The sequence below is a fragment of the Adiantum capillus-veneris genome, chromosome 2 (genome assembly GCF_014529385.1).
Source record: "Adiantum capillus-veneris isolate H3 chromosome 2, ASM1452938v2, whole genome shotgun sequence".
Classification (NCBI taxonomy): Eukaryota; Viridiplantae; Streptophyta; class Polypodiopsida; order Polypodiales; family Pteridaceae; genus Adiantum; species Adiantum capillus-veneris.
This window is the reverse complement of record NC_140932.1, coordinates 47227441-47233331: the sequence shown is the minus strand read 5'-3', so window position 1 is coordinate 47233331 and position 5891 is coordinate 47227441. Positions and strand designations below refer to the sequence as shown.

At 41.2% G+C, this 5891-nt stretch overlaps 1 pseudogene; it reads right to left on the bottom strand.

The window, feature by feature from the left end:
- Positions 1 to 4362: 4362 nt before the first annotated feature.
- LOC147462716 (uncharacterized) lies at positions 4363 to 4951 on the bottom strand (annotated as a pseudogene).
- Positions 4952 to 5891: the final 940 nt, after the last annotated feature.

The following is a 5891-nucleotide window of genomic DNA, read 5'->3' as shown; positions in this document are numbered from 1 at the left end:
AAAAAGACCCTACTCCTCATCAAGAATGTCCACCACCAAATCCACATCCAGTGTGCCACCATCGTCAATTGCAAAGATTGCTAGGGGCAAGGACTATAACAATTATATATTTTGAGAGGCAACTCTCTCTCTCTCTCTCTCTCTCTCTCTAAGATTGCTTCTAGAAAACCTATGATGAGTAGGTGGTGAGAAGTGTTTCCACCCAACTCTTAACGGTGTGTGGTCTTATTGGAGAGGTAGAGCGAGATCGTTGCTATGTGCGTAACATGTTGAGGCCTTGCTAGTCGTGGGCTACTATTGGTGAAAGGTAGGTGAGAATCAAACTTGCTAATCATGAATTTTCATTGACAATAGATGCAATTATACAGTCCAACTCTCTCTCTCTCTCTCTCTCTCTCTCTTTGTACAATAAACAAAAAATTCCCTTGAAGGGTCTTCAATGATGCAAACCCTTTGAGAGATTTTTTTAATAACACATTCCAGAGATTTAAAAAAGAAAAGTATATTCACTTTTTGCATTTAGTATAACTCTACTCACTTTGTATTCACTGCAAGAAGAGAGGGTTTTGTTTTTTTGCAAAACTCACAACCGTGAGTGATTTTATATTAAGCATAACAAAAAAATTACAATACCATCCATGCTCACAATCCAAGCCAGAGCATCAACATAACCATAGAGATACATAGTCTGCATAACCTATTACAAACTAGCACTTATACAACCAACACAACACAAGCCACAGAAAACCAACCCAAGGTTGCCACAAAACCCAAAAGGAATGCCACCCACAAAGGGACCCACCTTAGGAAAGCCTCATTACATCAAGCACACGGGAAACATACCAAGAATAGGGTTGATAAGGGCACGGACGAAGCACATCCTCAACGTCGGAGATCCAAGATTCTCCACCCGAGGACAACCCACCTCCGCAAGGGTGCTGGCACCACAAGAAAGAGAAATGCTAGCAACCCCTAAAAAGCAAACCACCCTACCATCGCCGCAGGCTAGTATGAGCCTCCCCTCTCCCCTAAACCTCGCAGAATATAGTCGCTCAAATGGAGACACTCCCTCACATCTTTAAGAGAGCTTTTTATCCATAACCGGCTGCAAAAAGAGAGAGTATAAGAAAAACGTTTCTCTAAAGGGTTTTTATTTTTAAAAAAAGCTTTCCTAAAGTAATGAAAAAAGAGAGAGAGTTTATTAAAAAAAAACCTTTGTAGTACTTTAGGGAGGCTTAAACAAACAAAAAAACTCTGTAATGAATACAAAGTGAGTATGGTGTGCCAAAAGTGTTTCTTTTTGGGGAATCAACGAATCCGTTGGAGTTTGGAAGTTTTGTTAGTGCAAAGGAAAATGAAGAGGGAAAGAAAGAGGAGGGAGGGGGGTTTTCGAGTGTTAGGTGAGGAGCACAACACCAATCGTGAGGTGGGGAGATTTTAAGGTGACACGACGTGGCCACATGGTGTAGCCCAGGAGAGGATGCGGAGAACTCAATTTTTTTAAAAAAGGAGTGGACTCGTGCTCTCTGCAAAAATGTCCTCTTAGCAGAATGGTTAGTGAAAATGTTGCATGTTGCAGGAGGAAAATGAAAAGGCACATGGTAGAAGCAGGAACGACAGAGTGTTAAGGGTGGTCTCATAGGGGGTGCACAAGGAAAAACGTTGGATCAACCACGCATGTTGGGGGAGGATATTTGCATGTTTTCTTTAAAAATTGCAATGGTCACTACAATTTCAGCAAAGCTAAGTGGAGGAGTGGCTTAGTACAGTAAGTAAGAACCCATGGGCAATGTGCGTGAGATCAATTTTGAGCAGATATATGTGTAAGGGTAGGCAATTCGAAGGATCTGGTGAGATTCCATGTAATGGAAGTGCATGGACTGAGGTCCCTGAGTACCCATTTTGTTTTAACACTAATCTATTGGAGATCCTTTGAAGTGGAAAAGGGCAAAAGACAACGTGGAGGAGATAGGGAGAGGCAGGGGAAGACTCACATGTGAATGACTGAAGCCTGGGGAGGGAGAGAGTGCCAACTATGCATGACCACCAACTATCAAAAAGGGGGGGGGGGGGGAGAGGGGGGTTTGTCAAGTGGCGTGTGGAAGCCACGACTATTGTGACATCATCTTTGGTTTTTTTCACGAGAATATCAAGAGATGCTCAAATTGTCAAAAACAAAGTCTCTTTGAAGAGTTAAAGGAAAATACAAAATAAAACAAATGAAAGGGAAAGAGGGAGGTGGGGGACAAGTGGCAGCGAGGAGCCCTTGGCCAGCATCGTACAAAGCAGTGGGGCAACAATATGACAATGAATGACCTTTTTTCTAATTTGTGGGTCTGCATTCATGACAAGCAAGTGCTAGTGCTCCCGTGGCTTATGGCAGAGCCCCTCTTTGATAGTCAAGGTCCCAAGGTTGACCTGCACAATAGTGGGGGTAGTTTTGGGTCAGATTGTCTGCTCCAGAACAAAATCGCTAGACATTCCACTTAATGTAGTGGACATAGACCGAATAGTAAGGGGAGGACCCATTTTTTTAGCAAGAATCTTGATGGATGCTTTGGAAATGAAAATAGGAAAAGGCAACGGAGGTGGCTGTGCACTTTGCCGCACGTGTCGAAGGCTGGGAACTTGTCTGTGCATTGTGTGCGAGCCTCGGAAGGCTGCAAGAACACAACTAGAGAGTGCTAAGAAACAATGGTGTGTCACTCATCGCTCAATGCTTCTGTAATGAAGGATCCTGTGTTGCAAAGAAGAAGGAGACATCGTTGATGCCGCGCTCAACCGTCTCGCCGCTGCAATGCTCGATTACACTCTCTCTCTCTCTCTCTCTCTCTCTCTAGCATACACACACACACATACAATCATGAGCACACATACAATCATGAGCACACGAAGGAGAAGGAGACAGAGATGGAGCAAGAGCACTTCTTAGTTTACACCTCCAAGAATGAGGATTTGTAGGTCAAATGGACCTTTTATAAGAGTTTGACCCATTCACATATGGGCGCCCATAGTGGCCGATCGTTGCAAAACTACTATAAAAATAAGATAAGTGGTGCGCCTCTCATCGGCGATCACCTACACACCTATTGGAGAGACAAGCCCGGTCCATGAATCAATCAAATAAATAATATGCATCCATCGAAGGTGATAGGGTGCCTGTAAGGGTTAACATGCCCCCCTTCCTGATGTAGATTTTGTCCTTGAAAGCTATTGAGATGAAGCCCGTTCGTAAAGGTGGAAGAGCATCCGAGATTGAATGTCCTTAGTCTTCTTCAATCATTGCAAAATCAACCAAAATTGGCACAGTAAATGCATTCTCATATACAATTGAAAAGCATATGCAGCTGTTGTAGGCACACAAATTGATTGGTAACAGAATATTAAACAATTTGTTAGCAGTAAACATTAAACTGTAATATAATCAAATGCATAAACAGTTGTAAAGTTCAAAAACTAAACAAGTTTGGGGGCGCTAATTTAATGGTCGAAAGGCACTAGAGGTCAAATATTAATACCATGGGCAAGCTTCTTAATTTTCTCTGGTCAATTAAGCTATTTAATCGCGAGAGCCAAGTATTTCATGCCGGAGGGCTGAGTAGGGGCTATACCTAGAAGACCTTGTAGTTAAGATACGATCCGCTTGACTTATTCCCTTTTCTTTGACCCCCCAAAGTCTTTTCACATTGATTCAATTTTGATGTGTGTGCTTATTTTGTATGCCTTGGGTTTTTTGCTTTTCAAGGAAAAGCGTCCACATTGGGAACCTCTAAGAATCTAGTACCATAGGCGATACATGTGATTGAAGTACCAAATCAAGCTTGGATTTCTCTTCCAGCTTAAGATTTTACATTGTGGCACTTTTGATTTTTTTGTTTGGGGTCATTTTCAACATTTTAATTTTGTAACTTTGGGGGTCGTATAACACAGTTACCCTCCCCAGGCTCATCACACTAGTAAACTCCCTTTCTAATACTTAAGCTAAAGGTCAATAGGGACTAAGCCCACTAGAAATCCCTAGTACATTGCACACAATGCCATCTAAATTGGATTAAGAGCCTAAAATAACCATTGATTATTAGGAAGGCATTCCCCATGGTATTAAGAGAAGATCTTTAACGCCTAACTTGGTCAAACTAGCTTAGTCAGACTGCTTAATTCTTCAACCTAAACAAGGGATTATGACAAAAAATTATATAGGATCTAATGTTTAATCAAGCAAATGTGCTGAATATTGTGCTACCAATCACATTTAAAGTAGACAAACATGGATGCAAAAACAAAGACAAGGGGCAATGCGAATGGTCAAGAAACACCTATTCAACATCGTGCTTGATTCAAAGAGTGAACAAGAGAAATATTTCATGAAGTGCAAAATCCTAACAACAACAACATGTTCTTGTACACACTAAAATTCAAGGAATACCTCTAGGAGGCACATCAATGGGAAGAGGCACCAACCTTTATTTAGCACAATTAAACAACATAAGGAACCCTAACCTACTAGTTGGACCCCCCCTAGAGAATCAAGGGAGCAGGATAATTTAGAGATGGGAGGTAACCCTAAGGCTCAAACCCTATCCTCGTCATCATCAAGAAAAACAAAGTCATCATCTGTGAGACCATATATGCCATCCGTGTAATCATGTAACTCTTCCTCATCATTAGAGGCACGAATGTTCACTAAGAACATCACTAGACGTCTATAGTCATCTTGGTCAAGAGGGTAAGTTTGTGCAATTGGAGAGACGTCCTCTACTAAGTGTGGATCAGTCATGGTCAAGAGATGTACTAGCCATTCTAACTCCTCAAAATTCCTCTCACATGCTAGCGTACCTACCAAATCCCATTCACAAGCAAGAACCGGATAGACTATGTGAAACAGTTGTGAAAAGTAAAGAGGGTACCTCTCACCCAAGGTAGGAGTGGATGACTCTAGCATACTAGCCATATCTATACACACAGATAGATGATGGTGGTTAGAGTGAAAATATTATAAGGATCGTGTCAAAAGGTCATGTCCTTGTGTATGATGTGTTTTTGTGATATTGTTTCATATATAGAACTTGTAAGTTTCGAGATTATTGTTTGGTGTCTCTTGCTCTTTTACTTTTTTATTTTTGTTTTTTGTGAGTATAAGGCTTATATATACATTCCCTAAGATTGAGAGATTGAGAGCTCAGGGAGGAAGGTAAAGAGGGGAGAAAGTGAATGATGGATGTCAGCAAACACTCCCCCCTTCCTTGGATAAATCATACCTTTTGGAATGATGTTGTCACCTTTTAAAACCAATTGTTCCAAGTTGTGGATGAAGACTTCAATACTTGTTGATCGCTCTAGGCATTTCATCTAGTTGCAAGGGTAGTAAGGTACTCTCCCATGATTTTATTTGCAACATTGTTGTAGGTGGTGACCTTAAAACGGAAGGTGCAAAATCTTTCTTGTTTGTATGGATATGTACAATGGTAGGTGGAGGTTGTGTACAGCTTCTATTTCTGTATGGACTACATGAAGAGCAAGAAGCTTCATTCATTTTTTCTATGGTTGAGCTGGGCGAAACAAGAATTTCTCGCTCGAGTACCCAAACTAGCTTCGGATCAAGTATATAGTGTTCGGTGATCTTTCCTTTCCCACGATCTCTAATAATCGGCTTAATCGTCATAGGATTTGACTCACATGGGTTAGGTGACGCATAACCCAAATTTGATCATTTCTTTGATAGTAGCGTTGGGCTTCTGATAGTTGTTTAGGAATCCAACGCAACGTTTTCTTACATTTTTGGGAGCGAGTGGGGTGTTTCTTACAAGCTCCTATTTTTTAGCATCAACCATGGTTGCTAAACAAATCTTTAGGGACCCACTAGTATGTTTTCTTAGTTATATTGCGATGGT